This window comes from Arachis hypogaea, chromosome 19, assembly GCF_003086295.3.
Source record: "Arachis hypogaea cultivar Tifrunner chromosome 19, arahy.Tifrunner.gnm2.J5K5, whole genome shotgun sequence".
Classification (NCBI taxonomy): Eukaryota; Viridiplantae; Streptophyta; class Magnoliopsida; order Fabales; family Fabaceae; genus Arachis; species Arachis hypogaea.
In genome coordinates, this window is record NC_092054.1 from 100,280,969 (window position 1) to 100,306,582 (window position 25,614).

The window sequence follows — 25,614 nt, forward strand, 5'->3', positions numbered from 1 at the left end:
AATGTTGTTCTTGAGGGCTGCGGGAAAAACGAACCCTAGGCCTTAAATTGGGGTTCAATTTGTGTTAATATCATGTAGAAAAGATGGAGTTTTAGTGGCTGGAAATTTATTATGAATTTTGGTAAAAATCGGTTGCTGAAAAGACTGAAAAACGGGTAAAAACAGAGAAAGAATCTGAAGAATATACGAAGAACATGAAGAACACTTTGAGTGTGATGAAGAACATGGAAGAACAGGCCTTAGATCTTGAAAAGGGCAAGGAAGTAAAATTTTTGGTGTTTGAGGAGTTATTTTGTAATTTCTGAAAGTTAGAGTGGTTAAAGTAGAAATATTAAAAGTTACGGGTAGTAAAAAGTGAATTTTAAAGGTTAAAAGTTAAAAAGGGGTAATTTTCGAAAATTTAATGATAAAATAATAAATAATAATAAAATATTAAATAATAATATTTAATTAAAAATAATATTTTAATAAAAATAATAAAATAATGCGGAAAAGGGAGTTTTCTATAAAAGCTTTAGAAAGACAACTTTAAGCGTAGAATCTCATAATTACCTTCATAAAACACTTAGGGAGTGGTAATAACATGTTAGTGAGGCAAAGATAAATGAAAGATAAAAAGTTAAAGAAAAGACAGAAACCAAAGAAAATTCTGTAAAGTTTTAATGACAGAAAAACAGACAGAAATTAGTGAACGAATTAGGGCAACATAGTTAGTCCTTGAGTTGCGACTAGGGTTAGGTATTATATGAAAAGTTAAACTGTTTCAGTATAGACTTAATGAACCTATACTTGGGACAGGATAACTATTCATATCAAAATTTACATAAACTTTAAATACATATGTTATGAAGAGAAATCAAAGCAGAGTAAAGAAACACAGAGAACAGAGTAACCAGAAAAAAGTAAAGAGATACAGAGAAAAGAGTAATCAGAGCAGAGTAAAAAGACAAAGAGAAAAGATTAATGTGATAAAGAGAAATGGTTTGAGTTACGATGTTGTAAAAGTAAAAGCTGTAAAGTTTGTATAGCATGATTGAACAGAGAAAGAAAGAGGTACTGCATAAGAATGTGAAAGTGATGATGAATAATGAGAATGATGATGAATGATGATAATGAGAATGATTATGTAATGATCTGCTGTGTGAAGGCAGTCAGATAGATAGTGGTACGACCACAGAACGTTTTCCAGTGTTACACAGCTATTGAGAGCTGTACCTGCAACTGATAACCTGGGATCACTTGCAGAGGATATTAATTCATACACGGCTAGAATGCCGCACCTGTAAGGCAAGGATTGCTTACAGAGAATATGATTTCATACATGGCTGGAATGCCGCCACCTATAAGGCAGAGTTTGCTTACAGAGGATATGACGCATACGTCGGTTAGTGAGAACTGTACCTATGCTGACTGGAAAACCATACCCGTTTCAGCTGCTTCGGGTTACGTCGGGAGCAGGTAGAAACCGACAGATGAGCTTATTACCTGCGCTAGGGCTAGACATGCATCATACTTGGTTGTGCATTTCCTTTGTTATGATTGTGGTATGAATGTATGATTTCCTTGTTTATATTCTATTATCTGTGTCTGTTTTGTATTTTCTTGTATCTTTCTATTTGTGTTCTGTTTTCTATTTCTCTATTTCCTCTATTTATCTTCATCTTCTATTTACTGCTTTCTGTATTTTGCCATTCGTTTGCAAAACAACATATAATTAATGAACTTAACTATTAACCCCGACCCTACTAAGAACTCCCCAGTTCTTACCCCTTCTCTCTCCCTTCCCCCTTCAGATGGAAGTAAGAGTACCTTACAGTAGCTCGTTGATGATGGTTTTGCAAAGAGGATTTTGCTCTAGATAGTCTTCTGAGTCTAAGGTGAATATCGTTCCCTGTTTATATGTATATACTGTGAGACCAGCCAATGTCTACACCCCGTTTGTTCTTGAACTTTAGCTTAAATCCTGTGTACGAGACTCCTGTTGTGTGGCTACTTCATGAGGTACCAGAGAGACGTCATGTGGAAAAGTCTGATCATGCAGAGGAGTAGCAGATGATGTTCTAATAATGATCCACCTGACTTGAGTTTTGAAGACCTAGAACGTACTTTCCCTCGCTTTAGTAGCTTAGAGGGACTAGGTGAGTATAGAGTCTAGGCTAGCCTAGGTGCCAGCTTAGGGACCTCTTGAACAGGTCAGGACCTGGGATGTTGTATGTATATATATGTATATAGATATTATTTAGCTATATCTAGGGGTGTTCTAACTAACAGTCTATATTCTAATAAAGGCTGAATCACCGAATGTTGTCAACTACTTGTGATGTATTTATGTGTGGTTGTTTATAACTGTTTTATCTGTTATTATTTGTGAATTAATTATAAATGATTTTGTTTATTAATTCAAACGTTTTCAAAAAAAAAAAGTACCTCGCTAACTAAATATGCTTCTAACAACGAATCAGGCTCATATAATAAATAATAGATAATAATTAGGATGACAAATTGGTAGCACTCAGTTTCTGGGATGTCCTAGGCGTACTAAAAATTGGGTCTTTACAGTTCGTTTATGCACTTTTCGGGGCAGTTTTCTCCGTCAATTTTATTGTCCACCATGTAGTGCCATATATGCTTGGAAAGCTCTGTAGCTCAAGTTATTCTTGTTGGAAGTATACCCCTTCAGGCTGTGGGAGCGACGTTTCCAGCAACGTTGGAGCACCAACTTTGGCTCCAACGTTGCTTCCCATTGCCTCCTTTCATGGCCTTCTTGTTGCATCTTTGCCTTCCCTTTTTTTAGCTTCCTTTCCACCTATCATCAACCAAACATTTTCCTCAAAGTTTGCTATAATTCACAAGATCTTTGCATCATTAAATCATCAAACACAAGTTGCATAAAATCTTATGAAAAGCACATAAATAACCAAGTTTGCATGAATCAAGGTGTGCATGAAATTTTCATCCAAATACTTACTTATTGCCTAAGAAATGCATGAAACTACTCTAAAACAAACAAAAAATGGCTTGTGAAACTAGCCAAGATGCCCTGGCAAGTGATAGAACATGAAAATACAAGAGATACAAGTCCTTATTTAGAGAATTTAAATCCTTAGCTCATGGAGTTTCATGCATGGCAACTTAGGTTCATGTTCATGCTGGTTTCTAAGCTCTCATATGCTCTTGAATTCTCACTATTGCCTTTCTATGAGACTTTTTTTCTTGATCCTCAACTTCTCTGTTTTTGTTTTCTTTTCTTCTTTAGAGCTTATTGCTTTCTGTAGCTAAGTGTTCTGTGTTGAGACAACTCTTTAGGATAGGTTTTCAGCCAACACTCCTAAACCAGTTGGTTCAAGGTGCTAGGTGTTGAAACACTCCTAAGGACTTAATCACCCAAGTCTCTCCTCAGCACATACACACTATAGGCACATGGTTTGTTATTCATTCCTTAGACCTTGGTGTCCAGCACCTCTTTGGGTTGCTAAATGCCTTGTGACAATGTTGTTCTTGATAGTGGACTTTCAGTTGACAATCCCAGGTTAGTTAACCCAACTTGTCAAGTGATGAAGCACTCCTAAGAACTTACTCATCCAAGCAGATCCTTGCACAAAAATACCACAGACACATGCCTCAAGATCCAAACTATTGGTGCCTAGCTTTATTTTTCTGCTCTTTTCTTTCTTTTTCACTCTCTTTTTCTCTTTTTAGGATCTTTATTAGTTCATTTAAGTCTTATAAAATGCACTTCAAGCTCATAATTCAAGAGATATCTTAGCCCTTTACTTATTGATGAACCAACTTAGCTAACAAATACCACCACAACACTAGGACTTTACTCTGCACATTGGATTTCACTCTTGTTTTTCACAGTAAATTCTCAAAAACTCTTTTATTGAGCTCAAGGACACAGCATACAATTCAAGCAGAATGACAATGAAGCAGGTAGTTAGACAAGCAGCCCAAAATTGACAATAAGCAAAGACAAACAAAGTGTAAAGGTTTATGAAAACAGGATACAATCATACTTCTAATTTAAGCACTACAAATTAGAGACAGTTAAGTACAATACAACCTCTTGGTTTCTTCTTGTTTCTTTCTTGTCATCATTATCCATAACTTTTGCATCATTCTTTGTCTCCTTGGATGATGGTGCATAGTTTTTTCCAAGAGATTGATTGAATTCCTGCAAAGTTATTGGAAGTTTCTTGTTTCCCAAGCACTTGAAAGATGGTTAGCATGCATGTATGCTTGTGATTTTTTGGACTCAAGTTGGTGTGTGAACACCAAACTTAGTTCCTTGCCTAATGCAACAGATTGAATACATGCAGAAAACCTCATGTGCTTTTATTAAGAAAACAACTATGAACTAGAAAAATAAACTATGAACTAGAAATTAAACTATTGTTAAGTAGTTTCCCTGATTGGTTGGAGCTAATGACTAGTCATGCTGAGAGTTACAATGTGTTCTTAATGAAATCCTTGGTGGAACACCAAACTTAGTATTACACATTCACCCCTAAATTACTTTAGTGTGCAACACCAAACTTAGCTCTTTGCAATACAGAGAATCTACTTAACTCTTTTATTGAATTAACTAGGAAAAGAAAACTACCTTTGGTTGGGTTACCTCCCAAAAAGTGCTCTTTTAATGTCATTAGCTTGACATTTTGGTCATGAATTTCTTCCTCTTCTTCCAGTTTGTTAAGAGAAATGACCTCTAGTGGAAAAAGGAGCCAGTTAATGCCCCTTGTTGTGAGTGCCTCTTTCCAGCAAGCTTCCTTTTGTGATTGGCTTGAGTAAACTTGCTTGTTGGATTAGGAGTTGGATTGTCTTTTGACCTTCTCTTCTTCCTTGATATGGTCAATGGTAGCTCGGTCACAATCCTCTTTATGGTGCTTGTTTCTACTGCCTTCACATCTTTGATCTCAGAACTTGGATAATGTTGGATAGTTGGAGCATCATTTTCATCAAGAGCTTCTTGAATTGGTGGTTCAATGAACTCACCCTCTATGCAACTCTGTTTCATTGGAGTGTGGACTCCCTTGGTTGGCTTCCTCCCTTTCTTCTACATGATGTTGCATTGAGTCTTTTGGGAGTAAGTTTACATGTTCTTTTGTCACCCCTAGTAGCCTCTGTGGGTATGGAGCCTTAGGCTTATATACTTTCACAACCTCCTCCTTCTTCATAGGGATCTCACTTGGGATGGGTGCCTCTTTTTCTTGTTCTTCTGATTCCTCCCTTGTACTTGTCTTGGTGGCATTACCAGAACTGTGGCCAGGAGCTTGCTTGGATAAGTATCTAATTTGTGCTTCAAGTTTCTCAGTAGCAGCATCTTGATTTTGTAGATTGGATCTTACTTCTTCCCAGAATTTTTTCATGTCTTCACACTCCTTGCAAAGGTTTGCAAGCATAGCTTCTATTTTGGACATTCTGTCATCATCATGCGGTGATAGTTGGTTGGAAGTGGGGTGTTGAGGCTGATTGGCTTGTGAATGGAGTTGGTTATTTTGTGGTTATGTGTTCTGAAAGTGGTATGGCTCTTGTGGGTAATGAAATGAGTTTTGTGGACTGTGAAAGGAATTTTGTATGTAGTGAAATAAATTTTGTGAGTGGTGGAATGAATTGTATGGGTCTGGGAAGGAATTTTGTGCTGAAGCATACTCAAGTGATGAAGAACTTGGACATGTAAAACTAGGAGGTGAGGTTGGATAATTAAGAGGTGATGACTTTTGATGAATGGGGTATGAATGAGTGAAATTCCTTTGATTTTGATCTTACCAGACACAACTTGAGTAGCGATCAATTTCACCAAAATATGGACCATTTTGTGGCTCTGGGAAGTACCCTATTTCAGCTTCTTCATGCTCCCACCCACCATGAGCATAATAACATGAATCATCATGTGGTGGTGGGAAGCTTCCCAGAAATTTGATTGACCAGAATATGATGGATGCTTCCTTCTTTCTTGCAAGATGCTCTATCTCAAACAATAATCACCAAAAGACATTGGAATCTCCATTGTCATTAATGATAAAATCTTAGTGAAGCAATATTACAAACAACTAGTGGTTAATGTGCTAAAAAGTAAATGAACAAAGAAAAAAAAAAACAACTCAAAGTGCAGAAAAAAGCAGTAACAAACTGAAACAAAAACTATTAACAAAAGAAAAGATAAATGTTCAATCTAGTTATCCTCCAATTTAATAATTGCCAATACAAAACCAATCCCCGGCAACGGCGTCATAAACTTGATTTGCTTGATAACTGTCTCTCAACAATTTTCTTCCGGCAAGTGCACCGGATTGTAGTCAAGTAAAAACTCACTGTAGAGTGAGGTCGAATCCCACAGGGATTGGTAGATTGAGCAATGTTAATTGGAGAATTATGCTAGTTGAGCTAAATCGGAATTAAAATTGAGATTGCAGAAAAGTAAATTGGCGGGAAACTTAAATTGCAAGAATTAAATGAACATAAATTAAATTGCAGAAATTAAATGACAAAAGCTTAGATTGCAAGAAATTAAATGGGAATGGGAATTAGCATGAAATTAAAGAGCAAAAAGTAAATAGAATAGGTAGATCAAAGATGGGGGTTCATTGGGTTTCAGGAGATATTGAATTCTCCGGATCAAATTATTTTCACCTCTTCCTCAATCAATGCATTCATTGACATTGCTTGGCAATCTTAGATGATTAGATCCAAATGTCTTGGCTCACCAATCTCTCTAAGCATGAACAATTGCCCAATGTCTTGATTTAATTGCTCATGGGAAGAGTTGAGGTTCGGCCACTGACTATACCACACAAATTCATAGATCAAAGTATTGGTAGGATTACATGTCACTATATCCATCCAACTCCCAATCTAATCGAATGTGAGAAAGCAATTCTAGCATGAATTCTTCATCTCTCTCTCAAGGATCTGAAGAATTTCAATTATGGATAGCTTCTCTCTCAAGACAAATATCCAATTGAATTAAGACCAAAAGCTTTCTAACAAAAATCAAGAGAAAAGAAAGAAGAAGAAGATGAAAAATACTATTGATCCATTGAAATACAATAGAGCTCCCTAACTCAATGAAATGGGGTTAGTTGTTCATAGCTCAATTCAACTTTATAGAAAAAGAAAAGTGCAGAAAGAAATAAAGAAAGTACAAAAGAAATTAAAAGAAAAGTGCAGGAATGGAAAATAAGGGAAGCCCCCTTCAGGGTCTCCCGACAGCTCTCTCAATCTTCAATAATTCTTCTATTTATAGACATCCTCTCATCTTCAATTGGATCAAGTATTTGGATGTGGGCCTTGGTTGAAGCAGTTAGGAGCAATTCTCCAGTGATGGGCATTGGCAACTCACTTTCATATTGGGCATAGGTGCAATTTGGAATTGAATTGGCCTTAACGTTGGTGATCACTTTTGAGGGCAAACGTTGAATCAAACACCGCTTTGAAAATTCAATTCTGCTTGCTGTCATTGGCGTTTGACTCAATGTTGGAGGGCCAATGTTCTGCTATTCACGCGTACGCGTGACCTACGCGTACACGTGAATAGTCGAATTTGCCATTTCACGCGTGCGCGTGCGCACGGTTAGGCTGATAAAGTATGTACAAGCGTACGCGTCATTGACGCGTACGCGTCTATGCACAATTCCCAACTCCGATTTCTGAAATCTTATCGCGGACGTTGGAGGCTAGCATTTGAGGCATCGTTGGCCTCCAACGTTCGTACATCCACGCGTGCGCGTCGCCTACGCATGCGCATGGATGCTAAATTCTCAAATTCTAAATCTGAATGTTGCACATTGATGAGCGGATAATTTATACGCTTTTTGGCATTGTTTTTACATGGTTTTCAGTATGATTTAGTTAGTTTTTAGTATATTTTTATTGGTTTTTAAATAAAAATCACATTTCTGGACTTTAATATGAGTTTCTGTGTTTTTCTATGATTTCAGGTATTTTCTGGCTGAAATTTAGGGACTTGAGCAAAAATCAGATTTAGAGGTTGAAGAATGACTGCAGATGTTGTTGGATTCTAACCTCCCTGCACTCAAAGTGGATTTTCTGGAGCTACAGAACTCTAAATGGTGCGCTCTCAATTGCTTTGGAAAGTAGACATCCAGGGCTTTCCAGCAATATATAATAGTCCAGACTTTGCCCGAGTTTATACGATGCAAACTGGCGTTCAACGCCAGTTCCATGATGCATTCTGGAGTTAAATGCCAGAAACAGGTTGCAAAGTGGAGTTAAACACCAGAAACAGGTTACAAATTGGCGTTTGGTGCACGAAATTGTGATCTCAGGCAACGGCGCCAGAAACTCTATACGCACGTCTTAATAAATCGTTTTTCATTCACAACTTTGATACAACTAACCAGCAAGTGCACTGGGTCGTCCAAGTAATAAACCTTACGTGAGTAAGGGTCGATCCCACGGAGATTGTTGGTATGAAGCAAGCTAAGGTCACCTTGTAAATCTCAGTTAGGCGGATATAAAATAGTTATGGAGTTTTCGAAAATAAATAATAAATAGATAGAAAATAAGGATAGAAACACTTATGTATATCATTGGTGAGAATTTCAGATAAGTGTATAGAGATGCTTTCATTCCTCTGAACCTCTGCTTTCCTGCTGTCTTCATCCAATCAGTCTTACTCCTTTCCATGGCTGGCTTTATGTAAGGACATCACCGTTGTCAATGGCTACTTTTTATCCTCTTTGGAAAATGATCCGATGCGCTGTCACTGCATGGCTAATCGTCTGGAGGCATCACCCTTGTCAATGGCTGCATCCCATCCTCTTGTGAAAATGGTCCAAATGCTCTGTCACAGCACGGCTAATCATCTGAGGTTCTCGATCATACTGGAATAGGATTCACCCTCCTTTTGCGTCTGTCACTATGCCCAGCACTCGCGAGTTTGAAGTTCGTCACAGTCATTCAATCCCAGAGTCCTACTCGGAATACCACAGACAAGGTTTAGACTTTCCGGACTCTCATGAATGCCGCCATCAAACTAGCTTATACCATGAAGATTCTGATTAAGAGATCCAAGAGATACTCATTCAATCTAAGGTGGAACGGAAGTGGTTGTTAGGCACGCGTTCATGGCGGAATGATGATGATTGTCACGTTCATCACATTCAGGTTGAAGTGCGATTGAATATCTTAGAAGCAGAATAAGTTGAATTGAATAGAAGAACAGTAGTACTTTGCATTAATCTTTGAGGAACAGCAGAGCTCCACACCTTAATCTATGGAGTGCAGAAACTCTACCGTATGAAAATACATAAGTGATAATGGTTCAGGCATGGCCGAATGGCCAGCCCCCATGAAAGTCTAAGATAGCATAAAACTGATCAAAGATGTGTAATACAATAGTAAAAAGTCTTATTTATAATAAACTAGTTACTAGGATTTACAGAAGTAAGTAATTGATGCATAAATCCACTTCCGGGGCCCACTTGGTGTGTGCTTGGGCTGAGCTTGAATGTTACATGTGTAGAGGTCAATCTTGGAGTTGAACGCCAGTTTGTAACGTATTTCTGGCGTTCAACTCTGGCTTGTGACGTGTTTCTAGCGTTTAACTCCAGACAGCAGCGTAGAACTGACGTTCAACGCCCTTTTATGTCATCTAAACTCGGCCAAAGTATGAACTATTATATATTGCTGGAAATCCCTAGATGTCTACTTTCTAACGCAATTGGAAGTGTGCCATTTTGAGTTCTGTAGCTCCAGAAAATCCACTTTGAGTGCAGGGAGGTCAGAATCCAACATCATCAGCAGTCCTTCTTCAACCTCTGAATCTGATTTTTGCTCAAGTCCCTCAATTTCAGCCAGAAAATACCTGAAATCATAGAAAAACACACAAACTCATAGTAAAGTCCAGAAATGTGAATTTAACATAAAAACTAATGAAAACGTCCCTAAAAGTAACTAGATTCTACTAAAAACATACTAAAAACAATGCCAAAAAGCGTATAAATTATCTGCTCATCACAACACCAAACTTAAATTGTTGCTTGTCCCCAAGCAACTGAAAATCAAATAGGATAAAAAGAAGAGAATATACTATAAATTCCAAAATATAAATGAAACATAGCTCCAATCAGATGAGCGGGACTTGTAGCTTTTTGTCTCTTGAATAGTTTTGGCATCTCACTTTATCCATTGAAGTTCAGAATGATTGGCATCTATAGGAACTCAGAGTTCAGATAGTGTTATTGATTCTCCTAGTTCAGTATGATGATTCTTGAACACAGCTATTTTATGAGTCTTGGCCGTGGCCCTAAGCACTTTGTTTTCCAGTATTACCACCGGATACATAAATGCCACAGACACATAATTGGGTGAACCTTTTTAGATTGTGACTCAGCTTTGCTAAAGTCCCCAATTAGAGGTGTCCAGGGTTCTTAAGCACACTCTTCTTTTGCTTTGGACCTTGACTTTAACCGCTCAGTCTCAAGTTTTCACTTGACACCTTCACGCCACAAGCACATGGTTAGGGACAGCTTGGTTTAGCCGCTTAGGCCAAGATTTTATTCCTTTAGGTCCTCCTATCCACTGATGCTCAAAGCCTTGGGATCCTTTTTATTTACCCTTGCCTTTTGGTTTTAAGGGTTATTGGCTTTTTGCTCTTGCCTCTTGGTTTTAAGAGCTTTTGGCTTTTTCTGCTTGCTTTTTCTTTTTATTTTATTTTTTTTCGCTATTTTTTTCTTTTTTTTTTTTCTGCAAGCTTTGTTATTTGCTGCTTTTTCTTGCTTCAAGAATCATTTTTATGATTTTTTAGATTATCAAATAACATGTCTCCTTGTCATCATTCTTTCAAGAGCCAACATATTTAACATTCTTAAACAACAACTTCAAAAGACATATGCATTGTTCAAGCATTCATTCAGAAAACAAAAAGTATTGTCACCACATCAATATAATTAAACTAAGTTCAAGGATAAATTCGAAACTCATGTACTTCTTGTTCTTTTGAATTAAAACAGTTTTCATTTAAGAGAGGTGATGGATTCATAGGACATTCATAACTTTAAGACAAAGTTACTAAATACTAATGATCATGTAATGAAGACACAAATATGGATAAGCACTTAACATAGAGAAAACGAAAAACAGAGAATGTAAGAATAAGGAATGAGTCCACCTTAGTGATGGTGGCGTTTCCTTCTTGAGGAACCAATGATGTCCTTGAGCTCTTTTATGTCTCTTCCTTGTCTTTGTTGCTCCTCCCTCATTGCTTTTTGATCTTCTCTTATTTCATGAAGAATGATGGAGTGCTCTTGATGTTCCACCCTTAATTGTCCTATGTTGGAACTTAATTCTCCTAGGGAGGTGTTGATTTGCTCCCAATAGTTTTGTGGAGGAAAATGCATTTGAGGCATCTCTGGGATCTCATGGTGATGAGCTTCATGCGTCTCTTGAGATCCATGAATGGGCTCTCTTGCTTGCTCCATCCTTTTTCTTAGTGATGGGCTTCTCTTCCTCAATGGGAATGTCTCCTTCTATGAAAGCTCCAGCTGAGTAACATAGATGGCAAATAAGATGAGGAAAAGCTAGCCTTGCCCAAGGAGAGGGCTTTTCGGCTATTTTGTAGAGTTCAAGGGAGATGACTTCATGAACTTCTACTTCCTCTCCAATCATGATGCTATGAATCATGATGGCCCGATCCACAGTAACTTCAGATCGGTTGCTAGTGGGGATGATGGAGCGTTGGATGAACTCCAACCATCCTCTAGCCACAGGCTTGAGGTCCAGTCTTCTTAATTGAACCAGCTTGCCTTTGGAGTCAATCTTCCATTGAGCTCCTTCCACACATATGTCCATGAGGACTTGGTCCAACCTTTGATTAAAGTTGACCCTTCTAGTGTAGGGGCGTGCATCTCCTTGCATCATAGGCAAGTTAAACGCCAACCTCACATTTTCCGGACTAAAATCTAAGTATTTCCCCCGAACCATTGTAATATAATTCTTTGGGTTTGGGTTCTTACTTTGATCATGGTTCCTAGTGATCCATGCATTGGCATAGAACTCTTGAACCATTAGGATGCCGACTTGTTGGATGGGATTTGTTAGAACTTCCCAACCTCTTCTTTGGATTTCATGTCAGATCTCTGGATACTCATTCTTCTTGAGCTTGAAAGGGACCTCGGGGATCACCTTCTTCTTGGCCACAACATCATAGAAGTGGTCTTAATGAGCTTTGGAGATGAATCTTTTCATCTCCCATGACTCGGAGGTGGAAGCTCTTGTCTTCCCTTTCCCTTTTCTAGAGGATTCTCCGGTCTTGGGTGCCATCAATGGTAATGGAAAAACAAAAAGCTTATGCTTTTACCACACCAAACTTAGAATATTGCTCGTCCTCGATCAAGAGAAGAAAGAATAGATGAAGAAGAAGAAGAAAATATGGAGGAGAGGGGGGAGGGGTGTATTCGGCCAAGAAGGGGAAGAGAGGGTTGTGTTGTGTGAAAATGAAGAAGAATGGAGGGCTTTATATAGGGAATGGAGGGGGGTAAGGTTCGGCCATAAGGGTGGGTTTGGGTGGGAAATTGATTTTGAATTTTGAAGGTAGGTGGAGTTTATGAGGTAGGTTTATGGGGAAGAGTGGATGGATGTGAGTGGTGAAGTGGTGATAGGGAAGAGAGATTGAGGTGATTGGTGAAGAGTTTTGGGGAAGAGTGTTTATGGGATTGTGTGAAAGAGGGGTGAGAAGAAGTGAGTGGAGGTAGGTAGGGATCCTGTGGGGTCCATAGATCCTGAGGTGATCCTGTGGGGTCCACAGATCCTGAGGTGTTCAAGGATTTACAACCTTGCACCAAATTAGGCATGCAAAATGCCCTTGCACACAACTCTGGGCGTTCGGCGCCAGATTGGTGCTTGTTTTGGGCGTTGAACGCCCAGATGCTGCCCATTTTGGGCGTTCAGCACCAGAACCATGCTCTGTTCTGGCGTTGAACGCCAGCCAGATGCTTCTTACTGGCGTTTAAACGCCAGTAAGGTCTTCCTCTAGGGTATGATTTTTCTTTTGCTGTTTTTGATTCCGTTTTCAATTTTTATATTTATTTTGTGACTCCACATGATCATGAACCTAATAAAACATGAAAGAACAAGAAAAATAAAATTAGATAAATAAAAATTGGGTTGCCTCCCAACAAGCGCTTCTTTAATGTCAATAGCTTGACAGTGGGCTCTCATGGAGCCTCACAGATGTTCAGAGCATTGTTGAGACTTCCCAACACCAAACTTAGAGTTTGGATATGGGAGTTCAACACCAAACTTAGAGTTTGGTTGTGGCCTCCCAACACCAAACTTAGAGTTTGACTGTGGGGGCTTTGGTTGACTCTGTTTTGAGAGAAGCTTACTGTGCCTCTTTTCCATGTTTACAGAAGGGTAACATTGAGTTGTAAACACAAGGGAGTCCTCATTCAATTGAAGGACTAATTCACCTCTGTCAACATCAATCACAGCTCTTGCTGTGGCTAGGAAAGGTCTTCCAAGGATGATGGATTCATCCTCATCCCTCCCAGTATCAAGGATTATGAAGTCAGCAGGGATGTAAAGGCCTTCAACCTTTACTAACACGTCCTCTACTTGTCCATAAGCCTGTTTTCTTGAATTGTCTGCCATCTCTAATGAGATTTTAGCAGCTTGCACCCCAAAGATTCCCAGTTTCTCTATTACAGAGAGGGGCATGAGGTTTATCCCTGAACCAAGGTCACACAGAGCCTTTTCAAAGATCATGTTGCCTATGGTACAAGGTATTACGAACTTTCCAGGATCCTGTTTCTTCTGAGGTAATGTCAGTTGATCTAGATCACTTAGTTCATTAGTGAACAAGGGAGGTTCATCTTCCCAAGTCTCAATACCAAATAATTTGGCATTCAGCTTCATGATTGCACCAAGGTACTTGGTAACTTGCTCTTCAGTAACATCCTCATTCTCCTCAGAAGATGAATGCTCGTCAGAGCTCATGAAGGGCATGAGGAGGTTCAATGGAATCTCTATGGTCTCTAGATGAGTCTTAGATTCCTTTGGTTCCTCAAAGGGAAACTCCTTATTGATCACTGGACGTCCCAGGAGGTCTTCCTCACTTGGATTTACGTCCTCCCCTTCCTCTCCAGGTTCGGCCGTGTTGACTATGTCAATGGCCTTGCACTCTCCTTTTGGATTTTCTTCTGTATTGCTTGGGAGAGTACTAGGAGGGATTTCAGTGATCCTTTTACTCAGCTGGCCCACTTGTGCTTCCAAATTTATAATGGAGGATCTTATTTCATTCATGAAACTCACAGTGGCCTTAGACAGATCAGAGACTAAATTTGCTAAGCTAGATGGATTCTGCTCAGAATTCTCTGTCTGTTGCTGAGTGGATGATGGAAAAGGTTTACTATTGTTAAACCTATTTCTTCCACCATTATTAAAGCCTTGCTGAGGCTTTTGTTGATCCTTCCATGAGAGATTTGGGTGATTTCTCCATGAGGGGTTATAGGTGTTTCCATAAGGTTCACCCATGTAATTCACCTCTGCTATTGCAGGGTTTTCAGGATCATAAGCTTCTTCTTCAGAAGATGCCTCTTGAGTACTGTTGGATGCAGCTTGCATTCCATTCAGACTCTGAAAAATCATATTGACTTGCTGAGTCAATATTTTATTCTGAGCCAATATGGCATTCAGAGTATCAATTTCAAGAACTCCCTTCTTCATAGGCATCCCATTACTCACAGGTTTCCTCTCAGAAGTGTACATGAACTGGTTATTAGCAACCATGTCAATGAGTTCTTGAGCTTCTGCAGGCGTTTTCTTTAGGTGAATGGATCCACCTGCAGAAGTATCCAATGACATTTTAGCCAATTCAGATAGACCATCATAGAATATATCCAAGATGGTCCATTCTGAAAGCATGTCAGAAGGACACTTTTTGGTCAGTTCTTTGTATCTCTCCCAAGCTTCATAGAGGGATTCACCTTCTTTTTGTCTGAAGGTTTGAACATCCACTCTAAGCTTACTCAGCTTTTGAGGAGGAAAGAATTTGGCTAAGAAAGCCTTGACCAGCTTATCCCAAGAGTTCAGGCTATCCTTAGGTTGAGAGTCCAACCATACTCTAGCTCTGTCTCTTACAGCAAAAGGGAAAAGCATGAGCCTGTAGACTTTAGGATCTACTTGATGAGTATTTTGGAGGAAAAATAAATCTCTCCCAAAACACACAAATCTAACCGGCAAGTGTACCGGGTCGTATCAAGTAATAAAAACTCACGGGAGTGAGGTCGATCCCACAAGGATTGAAGGATTGAGCAATTTTAGCTTAGTGGTTAATTTAGTCAAGCGAATCAAGATTTGGTTGATGGTTTTGTGACTTGCAGAATTAAATTGCATTGAAGTAAAGAGAACAAGAAATAAATTGCTGAAACATAAAGGACACGAAATTAAATAGCAGAAACTTAAAGTGCAAGAAATGTAAATTACGGAATCTTAAAGTGCAAGAAATGTAAATTGCTTGAAATGTAAAGGGGATTGGGGAATGGATTTGCAGAATTTAAACAAAGAAAAGTTGAATTGCATTAAACAGAAGAGGGAAAGGGAATTGAGATTGAACCGGATATGAAGCAGAAAGGTAAATGAACATAGAAAGGAAAGAAACAGAATGTAAATTGGGGATTTAGATCTCAGGAACCAGAGACTAGAAAACCAAGTCTAGATCTCAATGCCTTCCTAGATCCAACAAGAACAATTGCAAGGGAGTTGTAAATTGCAAAGAGAATAGATGAAGAGCAAGTAACAGAAACGGAAATGAAATTCAATTAACAGTAAAGAAACAGAGAGATCCAAGATTGAGATTGAAACAGAATTTCTTCAATTCTCCAATCCAATATCCAAGACAAATGTAAAATGAAATTGAAAGCAATGAAAACAAGAAATTAAAGTTCACTCAAGTTCAAAAGCTCTCCGAAAACTATTATGAAAATTCTAAAAGGAAAGCTCTCCGAAGAACTTGAATTCTATCCTATTTATACACTTTCTTCAAATGATCTTCAAGCCTTGAGTTGGGCCTTTGCTCTTGGTGGAATTGGGTTGAAAGAGGCCTTGGTTGATTGCTCTTGAAGTTTGGAGAAGAACCGAAGTGAACCAATTGAACCGGTTTTGAGGTTAGCAAAAGTTGGACCAAAAGTTTGAGCCAAAGTTAGGGGTCTAACTTTGGCTCCAACTTTTCATATCAGCTAGCACATTCTGCTGGTATGGACGTTGGTGCCAACGTTAGGGGTCTAACTTTGACCCTAACGTTGGCCTTGCCTTGTGTGCTAGTGTTGCCAACATTAGCCTCCAAGTTAGGGGGCTAACGTTGGCGCAAACTTTTGCTCTTCCCCATTGAAATTTCATGTGCCAACGTTAGCCTCCAAGTTAGGGGGCTAACGTTGGCGCAAACGTTGGATAGCCAGGGAGGAATTCATGTGCCAACGTTAGCCTCCAAGTTAGGGGGCTAACGTTGGGGCTAACTTTTGGAGCCCAGGGGAGAATTTTCAAGTTCCAACGTTAGCCTCCAAGTTAGGGGCTAACGTTGGGGCTAACGTTGGGGCTAACTTTTCAACCAAAAGTTTGTGCAAAAGTTTGATGCTAACTTTAGGTCCAGCTTCTTGCTTCCCGGTTCAATTTCACTTATTCCATTGTCCTCTCTTCACTCCTAGCCATTCCTTCTTGCTTCAACCTTCCTCCAAGCTTTCTTCACCTATCATTAATCAACCAAACTCATCAAAGCTATGCTCAAAATCATGAGATATTCATTCTTTCATAATATGCAACAAATATAGCATAAAACCTCATGAAATGGCATGAATTCATATATGGTTGATTCAATCAAGGGAAACATGAAAATCTACTCAATTAGCTTGCTTGTAGCTCAAGAAAGTGCATAATTCTAATGAAAACAAGAGAAAAAGACTAGCTAAAATAGGCTAGGATGACTTGTCATCACAACACCAAACTTAAAGCTTGCTTGTCCCCAAGCAAGAAATGAATTATGCTCAGAGATTCTTTCTGTCAAGATGGTTTGAGGAACACTTGTAAAGTGCAGTGAGTGAAGGGATCAAGTATCAGTGGGGTGAACTCTAAATCATATGCTCATGCAAGGACTTCAGTGCTCACTAGTCCTTACATATTGGGAGTCGTAGGTCTTAGGATTTTCATCCAAATGGTATCATGGAGATCTCTTTATATGTAATCACCTTGAAGCAGCTTATAGTTTCTGTGCTTTGGCCTCGACTCTAAGTATCATGTCTCAAAGCGGCTCTTTAGATAAGCTTTCAATCAATACTCCTAAACCAGTTGGTTTTAAGGTATTAGGTGTTAAAGCACCCCTAAGGATTTACTTGCTCAAGCCTCTTTCTTTGACACAACTCAACCACAAGCATTTTACTAGGCTACCAACTCTTTGAGTCATTATTTCTTCTTTCTTTTCTGCCTAGTAATTGATGCTCAGAGCCTTGGGCCATGTTCTTTTTGTTTTTGCATTTTCTTTTCTTTCTTTTTGTTTTGTTTGATGCTTCTTGGATCAATAGATTTTTGAGAATCTCCACAATACTTCTTTGAACTTCATGTCCCGCCTATGAGCTCCCATGCAAGTTTTCACAAGCATGCAACCTCAATACATGATCATACAACTAGAACCACCACTTCTCCTAATCTTTTGCTTGCCTCAAAATTGTTTAATTCCTCAATCCTTCTTTTCAAAGAACTTTCATGTGATGCATTTCTTGAAAATTGAGTGCAAACAAGTTTTGAAGATGAGAATGTTGTGAATGATCAAGCCTCTTGCTTATTGAATTATAAAGAAAGACTATGCTATGCAGGCATGCATGGGTAATTAAAAAAAAACTATGCTATGCAGATAGGTAGGGCAGATCAGGATACAATCCAACTTTCAATCACAGCAATATTTGGTGTAGAACAATCACTTAACAATACAACCTGTTGGAGTTTAATTGCTTTCCTTTTTCTCATCATCATTGTTGCTGACCTTCATGTTCATCTTTCTCCTTTTTGATGATGTTCAAACTTCCAAAAGCTTGTATGTCATTCTGCAATGATATTGAAAGTTGCTTGTTCCCCAAGCACTTGGAAACAATGGTTAATTTTCATGATTTATTTGCGGGCTTTTTGAACTTACTTTGGTGTGGGAACACCAAACTTAGTACCTTGCCAATGCATCAGATTAACCATGTGTGAAACTCTTTTTCTTCTTTTTCAAAAGCAATAGAACTAAAAACTAGGAAACAGTAAAATAATTAACTAGTTCGTCTAAATGCATGAAGCTAGCATTATGGCCGAAAGTGAGCATGTGTTTTATGATGGGATTTTGGTGGAACACCAAACTTAGGATCCTTCATTCTCCCTTAGATTGTTTTGGTGTGCAACACCAAACTTAGCTTCTTGCATTATAGATAAAACTAATTATCCTTTTTATTAAAATAGTTGTGAACAGAAAACTACCTCAGGTTGGGTTGCCTCCCAACAAGCGCTCTTTTATTGTCACTAGCTTGACATCCTTCATCCTCTGATCATGGAAGTTGAGGTCTCTGTTGCCTTTGGTTTCCTCCTCTTACCGTAGGCTTCTCCTTGTTTTCCATAACTGCTTTCCCTTTCAACTCAGCAGCTTTTTCATTGTTCTTCGAGTCATCTTCAGTGGCTTTTAGGGATATATTTCCCTCTCTCTCACCCAGTTTAGCAGGGTTTTGAACCATTTGTTCCATGTACCTTTCAATTCTCTTGAGATATGCCTCTTGGTTTTTCCTTATGTCCTCCTGCTCTATTAATGTCATTTCTTGAATTTTCATAAACCTTTCCATCATCATTTCTAGAACATAGAGTTTTTGGAAGTTTAGGATTGGTTGTGACTGTGTTAATTGTGGTGATTGATGTAAGTCATTTTGGGCAGGTGGTGAGGTAGGATAGGGTTGGAGGTGTGTATATTGGGGTGGTGTGTAGTGATTTTTGTTGGTATGGTGGTGTTTTTGCAGGTTTGGGAAGTTGGGGTTATTATAGTTGAAGTCCCTTTGTTCCTGATGCTGAGATTCCCTCATTCTTAAATAAGAGTGTGGCTTCCATGGTGGAAATTGTGTATTCACTGTGGCAGAATGTAGAGAATCAATTTGTCTAGCTATTGATTCCAAGTGCTGCTGAGTTTGCTGGTGTAGCTGCTTGTTTTGATTCATGATTGCTCTCACTCCTTCAAGATTCATTACTTCCTTTTCTGAAGTTGCATTCTGTGGCGTCTCAAATGAGTGTTGGTTATTGGCTCTTTTGTCACTGAACTCTGCAGTTCCTTGGATGGTTGCTGTTGCCTTGAGTAGGCCATCTGAGAAGTAATCTACTGCTTTTCTTGTTTCGGAGGTTAATCCTTCATAGAACGCTCGAAAATCCACCTTGTCATTTGCTTTCTTGTATCTCTCCCATGCTTTGAACAGTGGTTCTTCCTCTCTTTGTATGAATGGATGTACTCCTTCTTTCATCTTGATGTGTCGCTGGGGTGAGGAGAATTTGGCTAGAAACTTTGCAACCAATTCATCCCAACTAGTTATACTTCCTTGGGGAAAGGTTTCAAGCCATTGTGCCGCTTCATCCTTCAGTGAGAAGGGAAATAACAAGAGCTTAATGGTGTCATGGTCTACACCATTGAGATTGACAGCCCCACAAGTTTTCAGAAAAATGGATAGGTGCTGTTTAGAGTCCTCCAAGGGATTTCCACTATAGGAACAATTGTTTTCTATTAGTGTAATGAGTTGTGGCTTCATGTTGTGATGTTCTTCTTTCTCAGAAACTCCTTCTTCCCTGTGATATATAAATCAACAACGGAACACACAGCGATTCTCTTGAAAATTGAGTGTAGCCGGTTGAGACAAAACTTCAAACAGTTAGTGGGTTAGTCAAAAATTAAAGAAAAAGTGCTTGATCTATATCACCACCTCACTTAATCATTGTCAATCTAATCAATCCCCGGCAACGGCGCCAAAAACTTGATGAGTATTTTGGAGGAAAAATAAATCTCTCCCAAAACACACAAATCTAACCGGCAAGTGTACCGGGTCGTATCAAGTAATAAAAACTCACGGGAGTGAGGTCGATCCCACAAGGATTGAAGGATTGAGCAATTTTAGCTTAGTGGTTAATTTAGTCAAGCGAATCAAGATTTGGTTGATGGTTTTGTGACTTGCAGAATTAAATTGCATTGAAGTAAAGAGAACAAGAAATAAATTGCTGAAACGTAAAGGACAAGAAATTAAATAGCAGAAACTTAAAGTGCAAGAATGTAAATTACGGAATCTTAAAGTGCAAGAAATGTAAATTGCTTGAAATGTAAAGGGGATTGGGGAATGGATTTGCAGAATTTAAACAAAGAAAAGTTGAATTGCATTAAACAGAAGAGGGAAAGGGAATTGAGATTGAACCGGATATGAAGCAGAAAGGTAAATGAACATAGAAAGGAAAGAAACAGAATGTAAATTTGGGATTTAGATCTCAGGACCCAGAGACTAGAAAACCAAGTCTAGATCTCAATGCCTTCCTAGATCCAACAAGAACAATTGCAAGGGAGTTGTAAATTGCAAAGAGAATAGATGAAGAGCAAGTAACAGAAACGGAAATGAAATTCAATTAACAGTAAAGAAACAGAGAGATCCAAGATTGAGATTGAAACAGAATTTCTTCAATTCTCCAATCCAAGATCCAAGACAAATGTAAAATGAAATTGAAAGCAATGAAAACAAGAAATTAAAGTTCACTCAAGTTCAAAAGCTCTCCGAAAACTATTATGAAAATTCTAAAAGGAAAGCTCTCCGAAGAACTTGAATTCTATCCTATTTATACACTTTCTTCAAATGATCTTCAAGCCTTGAGTTGGGCCTTTGCTCTTGGTGGAATTGGGTTGAAAGAGGCCTTGGTTGATTGCTCTTGAAGTTTGGAGAAGAACCGAAGTGAACCAATTGAACCGGTTTTGAGGTTAGCAAAAGTTGGACCAAAAGTTTGAGCCAAAGTTAGGGGTCTAACTTTGGCTCCAACTTTTCATATCAGCTAGCACATTCTGCTGGTATGGACGTTGGTGCCAACGTTAGGGGTCTAACTTTGACCCTAACGTTGGCCTTGCCTTGTGTGCTAGTGACGCCAACGTTAGCCTCCAAGTTAGGGGGCTAACGTTGGCGCAAACTTTTGCTCTTCCCCATTGAAATTTCATGTGCCAACGTTAGCCTCCAAGTTAGGGGGCTAACGTTGGCGCAAACGTTGGATGGCCAGGGAGGAATTCATGTGCCAACGTTAGCCTCCAAGTTAGGGGGCTAACGCTGGGGCTAACTTTTGGAGCCCAGGGGAGAATTTTCAAGTTCCAACGTTAGCCTCCAAGTTAGGGGGCTAACGTTGGGGCTAACTTTTCAACCAAAAGTTTGTGCAAAAGTTTGATGCTAACTTTAGGTCCAGCTTCTTGCTTCCCGATTCAATTTCACTTATTCCATTGTCCTCTCTTCACTCCTAGCCATTCCTTCTTGCTTCAACCTTCCTCCAAGCTTTCTTCACCTATCATTAATCAACCAAACTCATCAAAGCTATGCTCAAAATCATGAGATATTCATTCTTTCATAATATGCAACAAATATAGCATAAAACCTCATGAAATGGCATGAATTCATATATGGTTGATTCAATCAAGGGAAACATGAAAATCTACTCAATTAGCTTACTTGTAGCTCAAGAAAGTGCATAATTCTAATGAAAACAAGAGAAAAAGACTAGCTAAAATAGGCTAGGATGACTTGTCATCACTACTCCATTAGTCTTAACAGTATCACAAATCTGCAAGAATTCAGTTAAGAACTGAAAGGGATCTTCAGATGGAAGTCCATGAAACTTGCAGTTCTGCTGCATCAAAGAAACTAGCTGAGGTTTCAGCTCAAAATTGTTTGCTCCAATGGTAGGGATGGAGATGCTTCTTCCATTTAAATTGGAATTTGGTGCAGTAAAGTCACCAAGCATTCTCCTTGCATTATTATTATTTTCGGCTGCCATCTCCTCTTCCTGTTCAAAAATTTCTGACAGGTGCTTGCTGGATAGTTGTAATTTAGCTTCTCTTAGTTTCCTTTTCAGAGTCTTTTCAGGTTTTGGATCTGCTTCAACAAGAATATTCTTGTCCTTGCTCCTGCTCATATGAAAAAGAGGGGACAGAAAAATAATAATAATAGAGATCCTTTTTGCCCAAGCATAGAGGTTCCCTTATGTGAGTAGAAGAAAAGAAGAAGAGAAAATCTGAACTCGGAGAGAGATAGGGTTCGGATTTTTGGGGAGTGAGGGAGAGATGTTAGTAGATGAATAAATAAAATAGAAGGAGATGAGAGAGAAGGAGAATTTTCGAAAATTATTTTTGAAAAAGAGTTAGTGATTTTTGAAAATAGTTTTTAAAAAAGGTTAACAATTTTTCGAAAATTAAAATAAAAAATTAAAACAATTAGTTAATTAAAAAGAAATTTTGAAAAAGAGGGAAGATATTTTTGAAAGTTAGAGAGAGAGAGAGTTAGTTAGGTAGTTTTGAAAAAGATAAGAAACAAACAAAAAGTTAGTTAGTTAGTTGAAACAAATTTGAAAATCAATTTTGAAAAGATAAGAAGATAAGAAGTTAGAAAGGATATTTGAAAATCAAATTTTGAAAAAGATAAGATAAAGAGATATTTTTGAAAAGATATGATTGAAATTAGTTTTGAAAAATATTTTATTTTTAAAATCACAATTAATGACTTGATTCACATGAAATCACAAGATATGATTCTAGAACTCAAAGTTTGAATCTTTCTTAACAAGCAAGTAACAAACTTGAAATTTTTGAATCAAAACATTAATTGATGATGTTATTTTCAAAAATTAGGAGATAAAGATAAGAAAAAGATTTTTGAAAAATATTTTTAAAATTTTCCAAAATAAATAAGAAAAATAAAAAAGATTTGATTTTTGAAAAAGATTTTGAAAAAGATAAGATTTTTAAATTGAAAATTTGATTTGACTCATAAAATCAACTAGATATTAAAATTTTTTGAAAAAGTCAAATCTAATTTTCGAAATTTTAAGAGAGAAAAAGGGGAAGATATTTTTTTTTGATTTTTTTGAATTTTTATGATGAGAGAGAAAAACATGAAAATGATGCAATGCATGAAAATTTTTAGATCAAAACAATGAATGCATGCAAGAATGCTATGAATGTCAAGATGAACACCAAGAACACTTTGAATATCAAGAACTTATTTTTGAAAAATTTTTAATGCAAAGAAAACATGCAAGACACCAAACTTAAAAATTTTTCATGTATAGACACTATGAATGCAAGAATGCATATGAAAAACAAGAAAAGACACAAAACATGAAAACATCAAGATCAAACAAGAAGACTTACCAAGAACAACTTGAAGATCATGAAGAACACTATGAATGCATGAATTTTTTCGAAAAAAGCAAAATGAATATGCAATTGACACCAAACTTTGAACTTGACTCAAGACTCAAACAATAAACATGAAATATTTTTTTGATTTTTATGATTTTCTAATTTTTTTGGATTTTTTTTTCGAAAATTATTTGTGAAAAAGAAAAATAAGGATTCCAGAATTTTTAATATGAATTCCAGGAATCTTGCAATCTTAGTCTAAAGCTCCAATCTGAGGGTTAGACATGGCTTAATAGCCAGTCAAGCTTTAGCATGAATATGCGAGTAATTCATTCAATTTTAGGCCAAAACCTCAGTCCAAAAGAATTTAGACATGGCTTTATAGCCAGCCATGCTTCATGAAACACTAGAATTTATTCTTAAAAATTCTGAAGAAAAATATATTTTTGAAAAGATTTATATTATTTTTTTTCGAAAACAGATGAGAAATTTTTGAAAATAAAACAAAAAGAAAATTACCTAATCTGAGCAACAAGATGAACCGTCAGTTGTCTAAACTCGAACAATCCCCGGCAATGGCGCCAAAAACTTGGTGCACGAAATTGTGATCTCAGGCAACGGTGCCAGAAACTCTGTACGCACGTCTTAATAAATCGTTTTTCATTCACAACTTCGATACAACTAACCAGCAAGTGCACTGGGTCGTCCAAGTAATAAACCTTACGTGAGTAAGGGTCGATCCTACGGAGATTGTTGGTATGAAGCAAGCTATAGTCACCTTGTAAATCTCAGTCAGGCGGATATAAAATAGTTATGGAGTTTTCGAACATAAATAATAAATAGATAGAAAATAAGGATAGAAACACTTATGTATATCATTGGTGAGAATTCCAGATAAGTGTATAGAGATACTTTCGTTCCTCTGAACCTCTGCTTTCCTGCTGTCTTCATCTAATCAGTCTTACTCCTTTCCATGGCTGGCTTTATGTAAGGACATCACCGTTGTCAATGGCTACTTTTTATCCTCTCTAGAAAATGATCTGATGCGCTGTCAATGCATGGCTAATCGTCTGGAGGCATCACCCTTGTCAATGGCTGCATCCCATCCTCTTGTGAAAATGGTCCAAATACTGGAATAAGATTCACCCTCCTTTTGCGTCTGTCACTACGCCCAGCACTCGCGAGTTTGAAGTTCATCACAGTCATTCAATCCCAGAGTCCTACTCGGAATACCACAGACAAGGTTTAGACTTTCCGGACTCTCATGAATGCCGCCATCAATCTAGCTTATACCACGAAGATTCTGATTAAGAGATCCAAGAGATACTCATTCAATCTAAGGTGGAACGGAAGTGGTTGTCAGGCACGCGTTCGTGGGGGAATGATGATGATTGTCACGTTCATCACATTCAGGTTGAAGTGCGAATGAATATCTTAGAAGCGGAATAAGTTGAATTGAATAGAAGAACAGTAGTACTTTGCATTAATCTTTGAGGAACAGCAGAGCTCCACACCTTAATCTTTGGAGTGCAGAAACTCTACCGTATGAAAATACATAAGTGATAATGGTTCAGGCATGGCCGAATGGCCAGCCCCCATGAAAGTCTAAGATAGCATAAAACTGATCAAAGATGTGTAATACAATATTAAAAAGTCCTATTAATAATAAACTAGTTACTAGGGTTTACAAAAGTAAGTAATTGATGCATAAATCCACTTCCGGGGCCCACTTGGTGTGTGCTTGGGCTGAGCTTGAATGTTACACGTGTAAAGGTAAATCTTGGAGTTGAACGCCAGTTTGTAACGTATTTCTGGCGTTCAACTCTGGCTTGTGACGTGTTTCTGGCGTTTAACTCCAGACAGCAGCGCAGAACTGGCATTCAACGCCCTTTTACATCATCTAAAGTCAGCCAAAGTACGGACTATTATATATTTCTGGAAAGCCCTGGATATCTACTTTCTAACGCAATTGGAAGCACGCCATTTTGAGTTCTGTAGCTCCAGAAAATCCACTTTGAGTGCAGGGAGGTCAGAATCCAATAGCATCAGCAATCCTTCTTCAACCTCTGAATCTGATTTTTGCTCAAGTCCCTCAATTTCAGCCAGAAAATACCTGAAATCACAGAAAAACACACAAACTCATAGTAAAGTCCAGAAATGTGAATTTAACATAAAAACTAATGAAAACATCCCTAAAAGTAACTAGATTCTACTAAAAACATACT

General features: G+C 38.1%; 1 non-coding gene across 1 annotated transcript; it reads left to right on the plus strand.

Moving 5' to 3' along the window:
* The first annotated feature begins 14,880 nt into the window (after positions 1-14,880).
* On the plus strand, positions 14,881-14,988 carry LOC112780255 (small nucleolar RNA R71). The gene has a single exon (XR_003191105.1). It is a non-coding gene; the product is annotated as a small nucleolar RNA R71 (small nucleolar RNA).
* Positions 14,989-25,614: the final 10,626 nt, after the last annotated feature.